The following is a 20,781-nucleotide window of genomic DNA, read 5'->3' on the forward strand; positions in this document are numbered from 1 at the left end:
ACCCTCCCTTTTAAAATACATTCCTAATATTAACTTAGGCTATTTATTGCTTTTCTTTCATTAAATCTCTTAACTATTCTGCTACATTACTCTGACCTCACTGTCATACTCTTAAAGCTTTAAAGGTTTTAAATTTATAAAACTTAGATCTTTTAAAGGACCATCTAAAAATCCTAAAGAGATTCCATTTTTATTCCACTTTTTAATTTCTTGTACAATCTAGCAAAATAACAATTTGATTTCTCTCTATAGCCATAAGTCTTTAATTTACAATGTACAAACTTTGATCTATTGTTAAACAGGTAATTTTAATTATAAGGGATATAAAAATAAATTATTTTACCATTTCTAGTCAGAGATAAGTATCATGGTTTTGGAAAAACAAAGTATCTTCTAACCTACTGAAACCTCAGAGTTGTTAGTGAAAGAGTTCCCTGCTTCATTATTACTTAATAATTAAGAATTTTTCAAAACTACTTCTCTGACCTCTACTGTAGTCTATAAATTTGGCAGTTAACAATTCTGTCAAAACTACTAATTTTCCTTTGGTCCTAAGATTCCTCTGGAATCTTGATCCTAAATTCCACAAAGGCAGAGATCACCTTTTTAGTATCTGATAGCACATAGCAGGCAATCAATAAATATTTGTTCAACCAAGCACAATTTCTAGGCTCTTGATTCCTCTAAATACCTACTTAAAACCAGTTCCATTAAGAACCTTCAATATATTCAGAGGCACAAAAATTTCAAATCTTCACTTTTCTCATTTCTCACCAGGAATGCCAAAGTCACAGCTTTAATTCTTTTACAAGGTTAACTGATTTGAGGAACATCATTTTGAAGTCTGTGTTAAGTGAAAAGTTCCCTTCAAATAAAAGTAAGGACTGATATGCTTTAAAATCAAATCTTAATATCACATACATAACAAGGGATCACAGCACAGGCACTACTTACTTAGAGGTGAGGAGTTAGGAGACCTTAAGTTTCTATCCCTTAATAGGCTGAGGAAGGAAGGAAGGAAGGAGGGAGGCAGGCAGTCAAGGCAGGCAGGTGGGGGTGTGTGGAGAGAAAGAGATTAAGCATGAAATCACCTTCCCCAAACACAAACATACACAGCTATCACGAAGCATTTCTGGCCAAAGATGGGTCCACATCCTAATTCCCAGAACCCATAACTGTCACCTTATTTGGAAAAAAGAGTCTTCGCAGATGTAATTAAGGATTCTGAGATAAGGAGATTATCCCGGATTATCCGAGTAGGCCATAAATGCCATCTCAAGTGTCCTTATAAGAGAAAGGCAGAGAGAAATTTAACACACACACATATACACACACACTGAGGAGAAGGCAATATAAATATGAAGGCAGAGGCTGGAGTGATACAGCTAAAGAATGCCAGCAGCCACTAGGAGCTGGAAGAGGCAAGGAACAGACAATACCCCTAGAGCCTATGGAGGGAGTGCAGCCCTTTGCCAACACCTTGATTTCAGACCTCTGGCCTCCAGAACTGTGAGAGGATAAATTTCGGTTGTTTTAAGCCTCCAAATTTGTGGCAATTTATTATGGCACCCACAGGAAACTAACACAAATAACAAAGAAGTTTCTTTTGTTTTTCATTCGTTTTTGCTACTACCTCTCAGCTTGGGTTTGTTGGCCATCTGGCCACTGAACGAAACACATAAGCTGAAAACAAAGGTGGGAAATGAAGAAAAGCATAGACAACAGAATATACATACAGCTGCAAAAATGCTTCCAAACATTAAGAAGAATAAAAAGCTTTCCAAATAATTGGACAGTTTGCCTAACAGAGCTGTTACCTTACAAAATTAGCATTTTCCTGCTTTTGCTCTGGGTCAAATCCTAAATTTATAGTGGAAGAAATTTCCAGGTAACACAGTAAAACTGGTGGTCCCAGGTGTTTCATGGATCTTGAGAAGCCTTACTGATCCATCTAATGCCTTAAGAACAAACAAGTATTAGTATCTGTAAGATAGCATTTAAAATCTGCATATAATCACTGTACTAGACTATGTGTTCTGCTTGGGGAAAAAAATTACTGCTAGAGTTAAACCTGAAAGATACACAAGTCCTCCTTTCCAGTTGGTCTTGATTAACAATTTTAGGCAAACTATGCCTCAAGATTGAAGCTTGTATTCTTCTATTTTGATTGAAGTTCCTATTTTGTATTTCTTTTATGAAGTCATTTTGTGATATCTAGAGTAGTATGCTTCTTCTTAAAAGCATTTACTAAACATTTAATTTAAAATTTTGTAACACTGTGCTAAGTACTATATCAAGAACATTAATAAACAGATTACAGAATGATACTAGACAATCAGAAATTTTTGTCATTAGAAAAACGTGACTTTTCTAACAGCAAATATTGATACAATTTCTTTTTTTTGGCATGTATTTCTTTTTTTGGAGCGTCCTTTTTTGTATTTCTTGAATAGAGCCCTAGAATTCTTTCTTAACATAAAATATTCATAGAATATCTGAAACCAGAACAAAAACACTAAAATAAAATACAGGGTAGAACATGCCAGGGGTTTAAGACATGTTCTGAAAGAAATCATAATTACTTGTGTTTTGGCTGCTTTCAAAAATTCATGTTAGGACTTACTAGGTGGCACAGTGGTTAAGAATCCGCCTGCCAATGCAGGGGACATGGGTTCGAGCCCTGCACTGGGAAGATTCCACATGCCGCGGAGCAACTAAGGCCATGCGCCACAATTATTGAGCCTGTGCTGCAACTATTGAAGCCCACACACCCAGAGCCTGTGCTCCGCAACGAGAAGCTACTACAATGAGGAGCCTGTGCACCACAATGAAGAGTAGCCCCTGCTCACATCAACTAGAGAAAGCCTGTGTGCAGCAATGAAGACCCAACTCAACCAATAAATAAATAAATAAATAAACAAAATTTTTAAAAAATTCACATTAGTGTTGAAAATGCCATTTAAACAATAAAATGTAAATATCAGAGTACAAATCTAAGGCCTTCATTAATTTAACCGATAAAAGCTATTAATGCTAACTTCAAGCAACAGAATAAAGAAGAGTAACTTTTAGGAACTTACTCTTTTTCTTGATAAAGACTCTTAATTGAAATAGAGGCTATGATTTTCTGATTGGTCTAAATTGAAGAGATCAAATCTACAGAGGCCAGCAGTTTCAAACTCTGGAATCTCCCCTGAACATAACCCAAAAAGGATGATACACAAATTAAACTTAATCACTAAAAGAAAAGTATACACTTTCCAGATGAACTTCAGGGTAATGTTATCAAAGTTTTTTTAAAAATGATAATTTAAATTCCATTAAACACATAAATTAATTTGGCGGAAATGATGTGTTTACAATATTGAGTTCTCCTATCTAAGAGCACAGTATGTATTTCCGGTTACTTAATTTTTTTTTTTTTAATGTCTTTCAGCACATCCTCTACATTTCTTTATGTTGGCATTTTATCTTTTTGTTTGTTATATTTTTCATTATGTTTTCTAAAGAAGTTTTTTTTTTATATATATGGGATAGCTGTTGATATTGGTACATTAATCTGTGAACTCCCATATTACCAGAAGTCTCTTATTGTTTCCAGTAATGAGAATCGCAAGATGGCTGATTCTTGAGTTTCACGTATCTATTTTCCCCTGCTGCATAAAAATAGTTCCTCTTTTCCCAATATTAACTTCTTTATTTCTTCTTCTTGCCTAATGATATTGGCTAACACCTACACCCTAATATTAATTAACAGTGCTAACTGCTGGGCATCCTTTTCTTGTTCCTCACATTAATATAAATACATCTAGCACACCACTACTGAGCATGATATTGGTCAAGTGCTTTTCTGGCACCCAAAAAAATGACCATATGGTTTTTCTCTCGACTATTAATACAGCATATTACTAGATTTCCTAATATTGAACCATGCATGCATTTAGTTCAGAGATGAAACTCTTTTTTAAAAAATTTATTTATTTATTGGCTGCATTGGGTCTTCGTTGCTGCGTGCAGGCTTTCTCTAGCTGTGGCGAGCGGCGGCTACTCTTTGTTGAGGTGCAAGGGCTTCTCAGTGCAGTGACTTCTCTTGTAGGCACTCGGGCTTCAGTAATTGCAGCACAGGCTCAGCAGTTGTGGCTCACAGGCTCTAGGGCGCAGGCTCAGTAACTGTGGCGCACAAGCTTACTTGCTCCATGGCATGTGGGATCTTCCCCAACCAGGGAGTGAATCCGTGTCCCCTGCATTGGCAGGCGGATTCTTAACCACTGCACCACCGGGGAAGTCCCCAGAGATGAAGCTCTTGCATTTCAGAATATTATTTTAATGTACTGTTGAACCTATTTTCTAGTGCTGAATTTACGACATTCAGTAACGGCCTCTAATTGTTTTCAATGAACACCCTGAGAGGGGAAAGGCTATTTGTACAGGGTGACTCCCAGCCAGGTCAAATACAGTCTTGAGAATGAGGTCTTTCAGGGAACCAGCAGACAGGTCAAATAATGACAATTTTCCAGGAATAGGGCTGTGAAGGAGCTCCAGTCTTGTTCTGCCCCTTCCAGTGGCTTCCAGGCTGCGAGTTTTCACCATGACTGGGGGCTGCTGGTTCCCAAGGCTGCCATGGAGCTGGAGAGGAGAACGGGAACAATGCAAACTACAATGCTACCAAGTTCACTGTTTTTTCTGAGATTCAGCCATTTTTCTTGCATAGATGTTCACATTGCTGCAAGCTGTAGTTAATTTTCAGAGTCCTGAAGGAGCTGATTCCAACTATTTTTGCCAGTATTCTCACTGCTTTCATGAAGGAAATTTTTCAGAGGTTCTTACTCTGCCATTATTGCTGACATCCTTTGCATCTGAATTCAGCTCAATCTTTATACTTATTAATTTGCCATTCACACGTTCTGATTTTTAAAATTTCAATATTTACATTTATTTCCTTTTTTATTTCCCCTGAAATTACTAATAATGCTTATCTTTAAAATCTTCAGTTTATACCATTCACTATCTCTTTTAGTGATGGATGTATTTGGTACCTCTCTATTATAGTATTAATTGTCCTTAAATGGCCGATAAATCTAGGTTATTAGTTCAAATTTGTAGTTAGGAATTTCAACTAAACAGTTTTTCCTCAAAGTGGGTGAGAATCTTTGTTCACCTACTGTTATATGCAGGTTCTAGTTACATACATCCACTTCTGATGACTATGGAAGAAGGGTGAGATATGCAGTTAGGGAGTGTCTGCAGGTCACTTGCTTTCTGGATATGAATTCCTGCCTCTTCTGAACATCACATAAATTACGAGGGATATATCTGGTCTCGCATGCCAGGACTCCAACTTTAGAGAGTAGCTATCATAGCCTCATCTGGGGGAGAAACACTTAGGTACTCACTTTGCTTTTTGCTTCTGCTACTTTTGTTGTGGAAGTCTATAGCTTCTTCAGGCTGTGTCTGCTTCTTTCTCTAACCTCAAAATTCATTCATTCATTTATAAAACAGATAGTGAGTGTCTACTTCACTAGTTTAGATACTAGGAATTCAGTGATGAACAAAGTTCCCAGCCTCAAGGAACTTATATTCTAACAGGAAGATAAACAAATACATAAGGTAGGACTTCCCTGGTGGCCAATGCAGGGGACACAGGTTCGATCCCTGTTCCAGGAAGATCTCACATGCCGTGGAGCAACTAAGCCCGTGCAGCACAACTACTAAGCCTGTGCTCTAGAGCCCGCGAGTCACAACTATTGAGCCAACGTGCCACAACTATTGAAGCCCATGTGCCTAGAGCCCGTGCTCCACAACAAGAGAAGCTACCACACTGAGAAGCCTGTGCACTGCAACGAAGAGCAGCCCTCGCTCGCTGCAACTAGAGAAAGTCCGTGCGCAGCAACGAAGACCCATCGCAGCCAATAACTAAATGAATAAATTAAAAAAAAAAAATACATAAGGTAACATAATTTCACAAAGTAATAATACTTTGGAAATAAAGTAAAGAATAGATCATGACTACAGGGCAGCTATTTCAGATTTGGTGATAATTTCTCTGAGGTGGTAACACCATTTCAGCAAAGATGTGAATCATGAAAAGTAGAAAGCTATAAAGATGTGAAAGAGGGCTTTCAGAAGGAAATAAGTGTAAAGAAACTAAAAGGGGACTTCCCTGGTGGTGCATTGGTTAAGAATACACCTTCTAATGCAGGGAACACATGTTCGATCCCTGGCCCAGGAAGATCCCACACGCCATGGAACAACTAAGCCCGGGCACCACAACTACTGAGCCTGTGCTCTAGAGCCTGCAAGCCACAACTACTGAAGCCCACATGCCTAGAGCCCATGCTCCACAATAAGAGAAGCCACCGCAGTGAAAAGCCCGAGCAACGCAACTAAGAGTAGCCCCCGCTAACTGTGACTAGAGAAAGCCTGCGTGCAGCAACGAAGACCCAATGTAGCCATATATAAATAAGTAAATAAATTTATTTTTTAAAAAAAGAAAGAAAGAAACTAAAAGGATAACATCCTGGCATGTTTGAGAAACAGCAAAAAGGCTGCTGTTAGCAAGTGAACAAGTGGTAGGAAGTGAGTCCTGAGAAGCAGGCAAGGGCCAGGTCGCATACAGCCTTGTAACACATGATAAGCAGTTTGGGGAGGTAATGTGTGCTTCAAGCAAGCGAATGACATGACTTAATTTATACATACTAAGTGCCACGGGGAGAAGAGACTATGAGGAAAGCCCTCCCCAGGCAAACTGTTCCATATGTTTGGAAAGTATTTCTCTGGGCCTTATCCAGGGGACAAACACCGGATGCTCAAAATCGACAGCAAGGGCCAGGAAACTGATGAATGCTCCAGGCACTCTTCTGTTCTTCATATTCCTTTACTTGGAGTCTGGTATATTCCTGAAACTTCTACATACACTTTCCAGTGTGATTTCTTCTCCTAGTTTCTCTATCAATCCAATCTGTTTCCTATCTTTCAGAAATTCACTAGTGTCATCAGCTGATGGCAATCTTTCTCAAGTACTACCTTTTAAAAAAGTATATGTTATCTACTAACATATCCACTCAGAATCCTCTGTACTCAAGAGTCCTGCTGAAGTAGACACAAATATCCAGCAGACCTACACTCAGCAGACTTCCCTTAAGACTCCCTTTAAAGTAACCCTAAGAGAGCCTTTTAGCTCTCACAATTCAGGCATCAGCACAAATCACATTTCTGTGGCCAAAAAAACTACAAACAACTACATCTTCCCTGCTAGACTTTCTGTGGACAGACAAAAGCCATCACCATGTTGGTTAACTTTCTCCATAAATAAACAGCCCAGCCAACTGACTGTGGTAAAGTTGGTGAATTCTTCTGGCTACTTTATTTGGGAGGCATGACTGACTAACATATCATGGTATTGTCAGCTGCAGGAATATTTATAGTAACTTTACACTAAACAGAATACTATCAGAACTTACAGAGAATGAATTTTTTTTTTTTTTTTAGAAAGAATTTTTTAAAAAATACATTTAGGCTGTACAAAATTCTTAATAGGAAAAATATTTTATCAGGAATAGATTCTCTAAGAAGAATTGTTTTTACAATTTCTAACCTTACTTCTTGGAAAATCTTCCTTTGAAGTTGTCTGTAAAATAATCCTTAATAAAAATTAAGACAAACTTTTCCCCACAAGCTTCCAATAAATTTGGAAGATAGCGTTCCACAGGAAAAATTCCAAAACCATTGTATAAAGTATTGAGACGGAATGAATTAATCTGAATTAGAGTGTCAAAGTGACCTTAATAATAATGCAATAGGCCTACTACATTCCTTCCACCCCTCTTTGGATCTCTTCAGTTTTCAGTAATGTGTCAGTCACAAAGCATAAGAGTTTCTCTAATGTGTGGAGATCCAGACTCCAGGGAACACTCAGCCTCCAAAACTTTATCTCCACACTCCTTTAATCTAAAGTTAACATTTGTAAAAGGATCACATTTTTTTCTGTAGGTGCTATGGCCTGACACATGGTATACTCCAACATGAATGTTTTATAAATTGTTGCTTGCAGTTATATAGGAAAATTTATACTCTATACCTCCCATTTTCTAAAGTCAAAATTCTACAGCTTCTTCAATAAGTGGTACTGGGAAAATTGGACAGCAACATGTAGAAGAATGAAATTAGAATACTTCCTAACACCACACACAAAAATAAACTCAAAATGGATTAAAGACCTAAATGTAAGGCCAGACACTAAAAAATTCTATATAGCATTCTATATGTCTGTCCATCATATATATCTATCAATCTGCTCTCCAGTATTCAAACAAAATTTACTACACACTATATTCACAGAACTGAGTCTTTTGAAATGTATGTCTTCAGCTGTCAGAACTGTAAAATTTAGGTTCAGATCTTTTATTAATATTTTACTTCGAATTTATTTACTCTTTCAAAAATCCATCAGCCAAAACACCATCACCCATAATTTCAGAGCTGTCATTCAGTACAGAGAGTAAAGAATAGCGAAGTAAGTTTTAACATTTGTTATTTTACCCTTTTCAACATAATTCATCTCTGTAAGAGGGAGGTTTGGCAAGCTTGGAGCATGAACTCTGGAGTCTGCCTACTTAGATTCAGTTCCCAGTTCTGGCACTGATAAGTGGTGTGGGAGCTTAGACAAGTTATTTAACTTTTCTGAGCCTCATTTACTTCATCTGTAAGATGGGAAAAATAATTAGTGTCTTCCTCATAAGCTTGTCACAGGTTTAAATGAGTTAATATCTATAAAGCTCTTAGAATAGTGTCTGGCACATAGTTAGCACGATATAACTGTTAAAAATAAAACAAATATCTCAGACATAAGATAAACAGACTCAGGACAGAAATCTGGTCTTGAGTGAAAGCCAATTCATTAACTAGTTCCTTTCAGTTTTTCGAAGGGCAAAATGATGCAATTATTAAAGGTGAGGTCCAAATAACAAGAGATTCCTGTGAGAGCGTAAACAAGTTGGGCCTGTAGCTGATACTCTTTGTCACTGGCTTCGATTTCAAAACTCTACAGAGAACTTGGGGCGGCGGGGGGGGGGGGGCAATAAAACACTGAATATCAATCACGTCCTGTTACTCAGCAAATAAGAACTCATCACGGTCACAAATACTTTCTGGAGTTTCAACTATGAGTTGTGAGTTATTAACAGCTAACATTTATGGAATGTTTTTTATGGGTCAGGTACTGTTCTAACTACTTTACATATGTACCAACTCATTTAATCCTCTCAGTGAGTCTATAAGACATGTACTACTTACTATCATCACCACTTAACAGATGAGAAAACTGAAGCACTGAGAGTAACTCGACCAAGGTTATATACCTAGGAACTCAACAACCTGGAATTCAAGCCCAGGTAGCCTAGATTCAAAGCCTGAGGTTTTAAACCACAGCTACATGCCTCAGTAGAGAACATCACAGACAGGACTGATGATTTTTAAAAGCTGACCAAGTTAAAAATGTATGCTGTGACATGCTACGGTCACCAACAGCCAGAACTCATAAGCCAGGTAATGAGAAGATACTAAGAAGACGAGTTTTCTTCTTTATCCTTCCTCGTTCTTGTTCTTCTCCCAGGCCTCCCAAGTAAATATGAATTTATACAAGAAAAATGCTTTAAATAGTGCCTGGCACATAGTAAGTGCTCATTATGTGTAAAGAAGAGGTAGTGGTAAAACTAGCAGAGTAAGCCGGCTGCCCCTGCCTTACTCTAATAGCTGTGATATGCTAGGAACTGTTGATATCTCTACAATCTTTCCCCCTTTATCATTACAGGAAATGAATCAGGATAATAAATAAATACAGCCCACTGTAACAAACCCTAATGACTCTTCAATCGTGTTACTTTCACCTGACTATATGCACAGGAACAACCTGCTTCACTCCTTGGTTCTCTTTTCTTGGTTTACAAAGACTGGAGTGGGGCCAGAGAAAAGCAGAATAAAGCAGCATTGTAACTTTTTGACTAGTTGCCAAGAGCAGAATCAAAGTTTGTGAAAGCAACTTAATCAAACTACACTTTGACTGTTGGATGGAAACTAGAAAAGGATTCTAATGATAGAAACTCTACACATGACCACCCTCATAAGTCTGTATTACTGCAGCTTTTTAAATGATGTGCCTAGACACAGTAAAGGACAGAGGTGACAGTAACAATAACCAGGGCAACAGGGTCTCCCTCTCTCAACGGTTCTGCACAATTATTTAGATTAAAAGCTTAAGAGAGGACTTCCCTGGTGGAGAAGTGGTTAAGAAACCGCCTGCCAATGCAGGTGGTCCAGGAAGATCCCACATGCCACAGAGCAACTAAGCCCGTGCGTCACAACTACTGAGCCTGTGCTCTAGAGCCCGCGAGCCTGAAGCCCGCGTGCCTAGAGCCCATGCTCCGCAACATGAGAAGCCACTGCACTGAGAAGCCCTTGCACCGCAACAAAGAGTAGCCCCTGCTCTCCGCAACTAGAGAAAGCCCGCCAGCAGCAACGAACATCCAAGACAGCCAATAAATAAATCAATCAATAAATTAAAAAATAAAAAGCTTAAGAGAGAGACTTCCTTGGTGGTCCAGTGGCTAAGACTCTGCGCTCCCAATGCAGGGGGCCCGCTCCCAATGCAGGGGGCCCAGGTTCGATTCCTGGTCAGGGAACTAGTTCCCACGTACCACAACTAAAGATCCTGCCTGCTGCAACTAAAGATTCCACGTGACACAACTAAGACCCAGTGCAACCAAATACATATTTAAAAAAAAAAAAAAAAGCTTAAGAGAATCAAGATAGATTTCAGTGGAAAAAAAAAAACAAAAACTAACAAACCCAAACATCCAAAGAAACAATATTGGAAAACAATCTAGCAGTCACTAGAATGTTTCAAACTGCAGGTTCAACATATTATTAGGTTACCATATCCATTTAGTGGATACCAACAGTTTGTTTTGAATGAAATTCAATTAAACGAAATAGAACAGAAAACATTACAATGCATCACCAATAGTAAAGACAAATATTGTTTCATGTAACTTCTGTTTCAATTTTAAGCATCAATATGTACATATATGTGTTTAAGTACTGGATAACAATGAAAAATGCATCTTATAGTGGGTTGTGATCAAAAAAGTTTGAATGCCATTTTACCTGAAGACTAAAAAAACAACTGAGTAGTCAAAAAGGAGGAAAATATCCACTTAAAGCTACATATGAAAAAACATTCAATGTTCTAGTGAGTCTCTAAATTACAGTTTTTTAAAGACAAGCCTCTGAAAATGAACAAAAAAGGAAAAAGGAACCATCTGGGTAAGAATCAGATTACCATAGTTATTCCAAATAAACAACAATTTCACAGAATGAGAGGTACCAACATCAAATAAATATTACTAACAGGAGATAGACAGAAATGAGATAAAGCAAAGATTTTCAGTTAATCTAGCTATTAAATACCACGCCAATGTGACAGATGGTACATAAGCAAAAGCTCTAGTACCCACTCCCAAGAACACTTATTTTTCAGCGTTATCTCATCACTGCTTCCTAACCTATAGCAAAGTTAAGAACTGGTGAAAAGGGAAAACAGATTTGAAAGATTCAGTGAAGTAATAACACACTGATTACTAGGGTATATTTTTTGATAAGATATGTATGTACTACTTTGTATCCTAAAATGTTCTCTAAATTCTGAAATATTACAAGAAAAAAATCATACACACACATTTTGGATTATGCTGTCCATAGAGAGAGTGAGACTATCATATCAATATCATCTATCTAGTAAGAAAAAATTAACATCATTGTGCTAAATTAAAATGCCCTCTTATTTTGAAAAAAGGAGGAACAACAGATGAATCTGACCTAAATCTTTTTCAACTACTATGGAAACTAAAGAATAAGTTCAATTCCAGCTAAGAGCTAATCATTCTAATTTATTACCATAGTAACAGTGCTGATAGCAACAAACTACCAATTTTCCTAAATTCAGTAATTGCTACATTATTAAATTTCAGGTGAAATGAAACTACTGAAATTTTAGAAAATAAACTGATTATCAAACCCACATATAAAAGAGAGTTGCTTTTGAAATAAAAATCAAATGTTTAAATCAAAGTAAAGAACACTCTAAATACCAATGAAGTAAATCATCATAGCAAAGCTTACACTTTTCACCTCAATAACAATACTTTTCTGACAAAGAGAGAAAAAAAATCAAGACAAAAGCTACTATTAAAAAATAGTGTACTTAATTAACATGCCTGAATTAATAAAGGGGGAGTTAATACATAAGAATGAAAATAAGTAGCATCCCTAACCAAGTGTCACTTCTGACAAGAAACAACTGCAGTTTTTTTGTTAACCAGATTCCATGATTCTCAATTGTATTCAAAATACTCAGAAAAGTAACTTCTCATCACTTGTAAGCCCCAGGCTCTTGCACTAAGCTGCACCTCAACTAATATAAAATCATCTCCTTCCCTTAGAGATGCAATAAAATTTTTAAATTTGGAAATAATAAAAGCTCAAAAGAGTAATAGTAATATGATTAACAATATTCTAAATTATTTGCATTTTCAATTAAAAAAGGAACTGTTTTATGAAAATACACCTCTTCTTTTCTAAAGTAAAAATAAAAACACTAATTTAAATATATTACTCTAAACACGGTAGTCCTAAAGAGATGGATGCACTTAATTTTGCACAAATTTCCAAATCTGAAAATGAGAAAAGTTGTGAGAAATTTACGTTTTAGTCTTCTGTTTTATATTTCAAAGTTGTTAAATTCATATTGGGGACGTAAGATTTCAGAGTTTAAGACTATTACACAAATTTATTTAATATTCTGCAAATGAGAGAAAGGGAAAAAATTAATGCCAAGGGGTAAACATTTTAGTAATATAGAATGCATTTTATTAAATAAGCTGCCTTTCTCCAAATAACTCAAAAGTAATTAATTTCCACATGATAATCTTTTTAAGAGGAAGCATATGGATATTATTTGTTTTTTTAATAAATTTATTTACTTATTTATTTATTGGCTGCATTGGGTCTTCGTTGCCGCACACAGGCTTTCTCTAGTTATGGCGAGCGGGGGCTACTCTTCATTGTGGTGCACGGGCTTCTCATTGCAGTGGCTTCTCTTGTTGCAGAGCACGGGCTCTAGGCGCCTCAGCAGTTGCGGCACATGGGCTCAACAGTGAGGCTCGCGGGCTGTAGAGCACAGGCTCAGTAGTTGTGGCGCATGGGCTTAGTTGCTCTGTGGCATGTGGGATCTTCTCAGACCAGGGCAAGAACCCGTGTCCCCTGCATTGGCAGGCAGATTCTTAACCCCTGTGGCACCAGGGAAGCCCTACTTGCTTTCCTAATATGTGGTTTTTGCCATCTAAGTTTCCTAGGTAGTAAAGGGTTTGCAATTTGCCTTAAGCCAGCATTTATAAAAGGACCATATGGGACTTCCCTGGTGGTCCAGTGCTTACGAATCGGCCTTCCAACGCAGGGGATGCAGGTTCGATCCCTGGTGAGGGAACTAAGATCTCACGTGTTGTAGGGCAACTAAGCCCGTGTGCCTCAACTACTGAGCCCAGACACCACAACTAGAGAGAAGCCCACGCACTGCAACGAGGAACCTGCATGCCCCAATGAAGATCCACCCGACGCAGCCAAACATAAAATAAAAACATGAATAAAAAAAAATTTTTTTTAAGTTAAAAAAAAAAAAAGGACCAGGTAAAACCCCCCTCTAAGGTTCCCAACCAAAAGCAGTAGTCCTCTGTGTTTCAGAGAAACTGGATTTTTTAATTTTTTAATCTATGAAGGAAGAAATCATTAAACTAGTAGAACTTTGTACAAAAAGGTCATGAACTCTGAAGTCAGAAAAACTAAATTCTAATCCAGCTCCTGCCAACTAGCTGTGTTACTTTGGGCAAATTATGTAACTTCTGTGCCTTGGTTCTCATTTGTAAATGGAGATAAATATAGTACTTACTTCATAGTGTTGTAAGGATTAAAGCATTAATACTTTATGTAAACCACTTGGTAATTACTGACCCAGAGTAAGTGCTACATAAAACTTGCTTTTAAAAAAAATTAGTTTTACCCCTGCAGATTTTTACAGTTCAGTTGTGAAGTTTCTCAAATGAAAAATTATTTAATTGTATATATAAAGAACATAACTTTATATTAAGCTGTGATAAAGATTAATGCAAGAACCTTTAACTCAAATAATGCAAAGAAATCACTGTTTTGAAAACAGAAAATCATAAAATCTAGTTTAAAAAATCATATGCCATTGCATTGATAAGAATTGACACCTTCTTAGGATTAAAGCTTATGTTAATTCTAATACATTGTCTTTTTTTTCCTACACCCTGGTGATGCAGGTTATGTTTAGTCTTATGGTTTAATTCAGACATATACAAATAAAACCAAATTCAGAACCTAAGTATAAACGTCAGCCTTGTATAATGTCACATGAACTGTCTATATATGTAATATAACTGTACACAGTATGTATCCAAAAAAAATTGCTGAAAGAAATGTATTACAAAGATTATTACTATTTTCTAGGTGAATAAAAACAAATCTAACTAGTATAAATATCAACCAAGCTAATAAGTTAAAGTGCATCCAACATAATCTGTAGCAAGATCTTTAAGATATTAAGCACTGACCGCCTCAGGCTGATTTGTTAACTTACAATAAGTCAGCACTATCTACAGTTCCTCTTCTGGTTTAAAACACTACTACACATTTAAAAGGGGAAAATAGCAAATATAAATTTTATGAAGCCCACATTTCAAATATCTTTTTTAATATATTATAAATAATACAGAAAATACCCTAATCATTTCTACATTTAATAATTAGATACCCTAGGACTTAGATTTATGGCATCAAATAAAAGCATTAAGATGATGATGTCGCTGCTGTTCCATTGTTTGCTATGCTCTCTGCCAATAAAACATCAATAAGGCAGTTTATAGCTTAAGCTATGTATTCTGTACAAGAATATGCACCTGTACTTTTAAGTTAATCAGCAGACAGAAATTCCACCTATTTTTCCACTTTACTATATATAACAATTCAGCCCCTTGATATAAACCAATTACATGAATGTGTGGGGGAAAGAAAAACTATTCCTAATATCCTTAAATAAATTTTGAATTATTTCTATGTTGAACTATTCTATGTTGAACTATGTTGAACTATTCTATGTTGAACAATTTTGAACTAGTCTTCCTCCATTTAAATCACACATAAGTTAAAAGATCCTGCTATTATATGCAGAACACAAAAATCTTTTAGACAGCTACCAAAAAAGAAGTTCTATCAGCCTTCTGTCTGTAAGCAAAACAAAGAGAATGAAGTCATGGAGCGGCTTAGGCAGATCACAGAAACCACCATACCGAAAGTACAAGTGAGCAGGACACTGTAAAAATTTTAAGTTTTTAAAACTGCATTTTCCTTAAAACATATCCTAGGGTTCAAGGATAAAATTTAAAACATGTAAAACAAAGTACCGTAGCAAGTAAAATGACAAAAAATAACAATCAAAAATAATCAAATGAAAACAAAACAAAACACCTGCAGGCATAAAAATAATATGCAGAAATGTATTTTAAATTGAGCCATCAGGGTTACAAACTAAGACTTTGCCAAATTAAAGCAGACATTTTTATAGAAAGTCGACAGTGATTCCTCTCCCGAGCTTTAAAAACACATACGCTAAGTTGTCTCTAGTGATATTTTCTTTCCTTTGGCAGCTAAGTAAGCAGTGAAGGCTTTTCAGTAATTAGAAAGTCTATCACTGTTCTGTACAAAGAACAGGACCATGAACACAACTGCTCCAATGAGACCACAGGATGTTCATTTCATGTAAGAGCTTTTATGCAGAATTTATATAATAAGCCAAAGTGATTTCAGAAGGAAAGAGAGAGAGAAAGAGACTCCCTAAGACTTTTCAACTTCTACTCTGTACAACACAGTTTCTTTTTTGGAGTCCCTTTTTGAAGGCAAAATGACTTCGGCCTTGAATTTTAAATTCTGTATCATAGATTTCTTATCCTAAAACTTTTATTCCTATGACACAAATTTATTGAAATGAACCACTAAACACAACATTGTGCTCTCCAGCCTACAGATGTGATAGAACTAAAACCCACTTCCTTAAATTCATGAACAGGACTTATTTGTGAAAAATGACCTTGGGAAAAACACCACCAATTGAAACCACGATTTCTTTACTCTGTAAAATGAAGGGGTAAGTTTGAACTCTAATGGTTCCCTCTAGCTGTAAACTATAGAAATCAATCTAGGTTTAAACTTAGACATGCTGAAGAAGTAAAAAGTTCAAAAATGAAAAAGGCTGAAAGAGGGCTTTGCATCAATCGAAATATAGGTATATGTTATCTGCAAAAAAAGAAAAGAAAAAAGAGTCCACCTGCCTGGAGGTAAGGAAACAAAGAATGTCAGCCCATACTCATTGGGGTTAGTTTTTAAAGACTGGGAAATGATGAGGCCAGAATGAACAGAAGCTAGAGTTTCCAATGTAGGTGCTGGGGAGGAGGTACTAGTAAGGAGCTTTCAAAAGGGCTTCCCTCAGCAGTGAAATAAGTCCCGAAAGCCAACCAGAAGGGTCCTTCTATGCGGCTTCTAGGACTAATATGGCCAAGCTCCAAAGTCCTTTGCTAAAAATAGCTGAAGGGATCAGCCCAATTTTGGAATAAGGCAAGGTCAATGCTACGTTTGCATATGTATGTCTCATATAATGAGAGACTTTTCTATAACTTAATAGTCAAAAGAAAAGCAGATGCTAAAAGCTGTATTTATTCTGTTCACTGAAGTACTAAATTTTAGAGCATAATTTACATGAGTACAGAAACTGATCACACAAAAACATTTGTAATCAGATGCTAGATATACACCATAAATATTGGAAAGAGAAAAATAAAAATTATCCAACTCTGTGTCTCAAAATATACCTCAGATAACAAATTTCGGAAAACAAAACCATTTAAAACTATTATTAAAACTAATCCCTTCATTTTAGAAATGACTAAAAGCCTACAGAGACATTTAAGAAATTTATAAGAAACTTAAGTTTCAAAATGAGGAAAAGATGGTTTGAAACAATGGTGAAAACAATAAAGAAAAAACAAGAGAAGAATATGCTAAGCAATAAAGTGCTGTAATATCTGGTCTGCGAAGAAACAAACAAAAAATCAGTAAACTTGTTAATACAGTAAAAATGAAGAAACAATGTATAAGAGGCAAAGATAAAGATACATATGCACTTTGAGTTCAACTAAAGAAAATATACTTCGAAATTACCATAATGAACTCTCTAGCAGCATTTTTTTCGGTAACAGCACACTAAAATTTTTGGCAATAAACTTATAAATCTGGGGCTAACAATCTCCCAAGAAACTCTGTCCTCCCTTATAGCAACTGTCCTGTAAGTAAAGCCCGTGCAGAAAACAGAGCTGATCCTCCCAGAATATCCGCATTTTTGCCTCAGCTGTGCATATTCATTCTCAGGGCATACAGAACACGAAAACGACAGGACGTCCTCACGACTTGTCGATTAACAAGATTACACAAGCCCAATCGCCAGTAGCTCCGTGTGCCCGCCACCTGTTAGCCTGCTCTAGTGAAAGCCCCCGAAACTGTGCTCCAGCGAAGAACTGGGAACGCCTTTGTTGTTCCCTAACTACGGAAGCTACCAGAGTTCAGTCTAACCCAGAGCCTTAAGGAAAACTTCCCCCGGGCCGGGTAAATCTGCCCAGATCGGGGCTTGGGCAAAGGCCTCCTCCAGCGAAGAAAAGGCGGGAGACCCCAGGAGAAACACAAATGTCACCTACTCGTCCCGGGAGGGGGAGGGGTCAAGGGTGGAGAAAGTTGGGGGACCAGGACTTAGGACCCTAGAGAGAAACGGGCTCAGTTTCGCAGTGGAGCAGGGTGAGCACAACGAGGAGGTGGGCCATCCTGCTGGGTGAAAAAACGGCAAAACCCCAGGATCAGCGGTCGGGGAAGAGAGGTACTAAGGTGAGAGTAGGGGCAAAACCGAGAGGCAGTGGCTCAGGGAAGCGCTAAGGCAAGAGGCAAGAAACCAGGGCTTTCAAAAGGCGGATGAGGCGGAGGAAAAACAGCAAGGCGAGAGGTGAGCGGCGACAAAACAGGCTCAGTAGAGGTGAAAAAGACGAGGCCGGCGTGGGGGAAAGGAATGAAATGAGCTCAGGAAGCACTGCAGGGACAAGGGACAGGCAAAGAGAACCCCCACCCACAGGGACCGGGACACAACTCTTGACCCGTCCCTCTACAGGCTGTACTCGACCGGCCGCACTCAGACCCTGTCGGCGGCGGAGACTCACCCAAAGGCTGCAGAGGCCCCACAGTAGGACATGGGGACCGGTCCAAACACACAGGAGAACCAAGCCGCTGGAGGAAACGGCGGCGTTAGGGTGACCCGGATGCGCATCCCTAGGAACCGGAAGTCGGCGGCCAGGGTCATCACACAATCCGCAGCTCGTTCAACCAGAAGCCTTCAGGCGCATGTGTCAAGCCTCACGGGGCGGGGCGGGGAAGCGCCTTAAACCCCACCCACTCGGCCGTCCCGGGAGCCCCGCCCCTGGTTACGCCTCGCCGGGTTCCTCGGTGGTGCTTGGTGCGGATAGGCTGGTTCGTGTTTCGCCCAGGGCTAGGTACCACTGAGGTACAAGCTGCCCCGGTTACAATAAAAAATACTCAGCACTTCTGTTTCAAGAATGTCTTTTAAAATGCGTGTAATTCCCGTCTCTCTAAAGCGAATGTGAAATGTTGGATATATTTGGTAGATTTAGAAGAACTGGGATGGGGGGTGGGGAGAATGGCCAGGAAGTTCTGGAAGGCCCTTGGAGGGGAGGCTAGACCAAGGTGATGGTTTTATTCCCAGTATTAGTTTATTCCTAATATTGAGTTTTATTCCCAGTATTAGTTTATTCCTGTATTGAGCTTACAATGAAATTCTATTTCGTGCACAATATTCTATGTAATAATTTTTTCAGAAACAAGATTTTTAAATGCTCTGTTAACGTTAAATTACAACCCCAATATGGGCAAGCAGCAGGGTCAAATTCAGGATTTGTAGGGGCCTGAAGTTTACTCAATTCGGGGGCTCTCTTTAAGGAAATCCACAATTACAAATACAATATTACCTCTAAAAATGAATAGTGGGAGCAAAAAATCACAAATTACAAGTTTTTAAAATTTCATAACACAAAATCCAGAAAAATTAAACGCTCTTAGTTGATACACCTCTAAAGTACTTTTTTTTCCTACATTTTTTGGCTCTCTCTTCTTTGATCACCTTTTCCTACGACAATTTACTAAGTAATATCATTTACTGAGATCCTTGACTCCTCTCTCTCACACCCCATATCTAATTCATCAGTAAATTCTGCAGGAACTGCCTTCAAAATCTGTCCAGATTCTGACTATTGAATGCCTTGTGGTACGAGCCACAATCAGCATGTGACTGTGGTTTTTATACTCTTGCCCTTCCAGATTCTATTAAGACAGCAGCAGTGGGCTCCTGTTAAATCCTTAATCAGATCAGGTCCCTCCTCCAATGGATTCCTATTTCAAAGTGAAAACCAAAATCCTTACGTAAGCCTAGAGGACCCTCAGGATTTAACACCCTCCAGTACAAATAACCTCATCTCCTACTCTCTCCATTATCCCTCCTTCCAAGGCACATTGGCCTCTTTGCTACTCTTCTAACCTGCACATAGACTCAGGGTCTTTGTGCTTGCTGATTCCTCTGCCCAGAATGCTCTTCCTCCAGAGAACTGCATCATTCACCCTATCACTTCCTTTACATCTTTGTTCAAATGTCACCATCTCAATGAGACCTTTCCTGACACTATATTTATTTATTTACTTACTTACTAACTTATTTAAGCTCTTTATTGGAATATAATTGCTGTACACTCTTGTACCAGTTTTTGAGGTACACCAAAGTGAATCAGCTGTATTTATACATATATCCCCATATCCCCTCCCTCCTGCGACTCCCTCCCACCCTCCTGTCCCGGCCCTCTAAGGCATCACCCATCATCGAGTTGATCTCCCTTTGTTATACAGCAACTTCCCTCTAGCTCTCTGTTTTACAGTTGGTAGTGTATATATGTCTATGCTACTCTCTCACTTCATCCCAGCTTCCCCTTCGCCCCCCACCCCCCCAACCCCATGTCCTCCAGTCCATTCTCTGCATCTGAATCCTTATTCTTGCCCTGTCACTGGGTTCATCAGTGCCATTTTTTTAGATTCCGTATATTTGAGTTAGCATACAGTATTTGTTTTTCTCTTTCTGGCTTACTTCACTCTGTATGACAGTCTCTAGGTCTATCCACCTCATTACATATAGTTCAATTTCGTTCCTTTTTATGGCTGAGTAATATTCCATTGTGTATATATGCCACATCTTCTTTATCCATTCATCTGTTGATGGGCATTTAGGTTGCTTCCATGTCCTGGTATTGTAAATAGTGCCACAATGAACATTATGCTCCATGTTTCTTTTTGGATTATGGTTTTCTCTGGATATATGCCCAGTAGTGGGATTACTGGATCATATGGTAGTTCTGTTTTTAGCTTTTTAAGGAACCTCCAAACTGTTTTCCATAGTGGCTGTACCAACTTACATTCCCACCAATAGTGCAGGAGAGTTCCCTTTTCTCCACACCCTCTCCAACATTTATTGTTTCTAGATTTTTTTGATGATGGTCATTCTGA

General features: G+C 38.1%; 1 protein-coding gene across 4 annotated transcripts in view; it reads right to left on the reverse strand.

Annotated features, from left to right (window-relative positions):
• EYA3 (EYA transcriptional coactivator and phosphatase 3) overlaps nucleotides 1-18,507 on the reverse strand; it is a 95,792-nt gene extending 77,285 nt beyond the window's left edge. For 2 of the 4 annotated variants that reach the window (XM_057702161.1, XM_057702148.1), the window contains exon 1: nucleotides 18,381-18,507. The gene's annotated coding sequence lies outside the window, so the exon portion shown is untranslated. The remainder of the gene's footprint in view (nucleotides 1-18,380) is intronic. The other 2 variants (XM_057702170.1, XM_057702152.1) reach the window with 2 other exon arrangements.
• Nucleotides 18,508-20,781: the final 2,274 nt, after the last annotated feature.

This window comes from Hippopotamus amphibius, chromosome 1 (assembly GCF_030028045.1).
Source record: "Hippopotamus amphibius kiboko isolate mHipAmp2 chromosome 1, mHipAmp2.hap2, whole genome shotgun sequence".
Lineage (NCBI taxonomy): Eukaryota > Metazoa > Chordata > Mammalia > Artiodactyla > Hippopotamidae > Hippopotamus > Hippopotamus amphibius.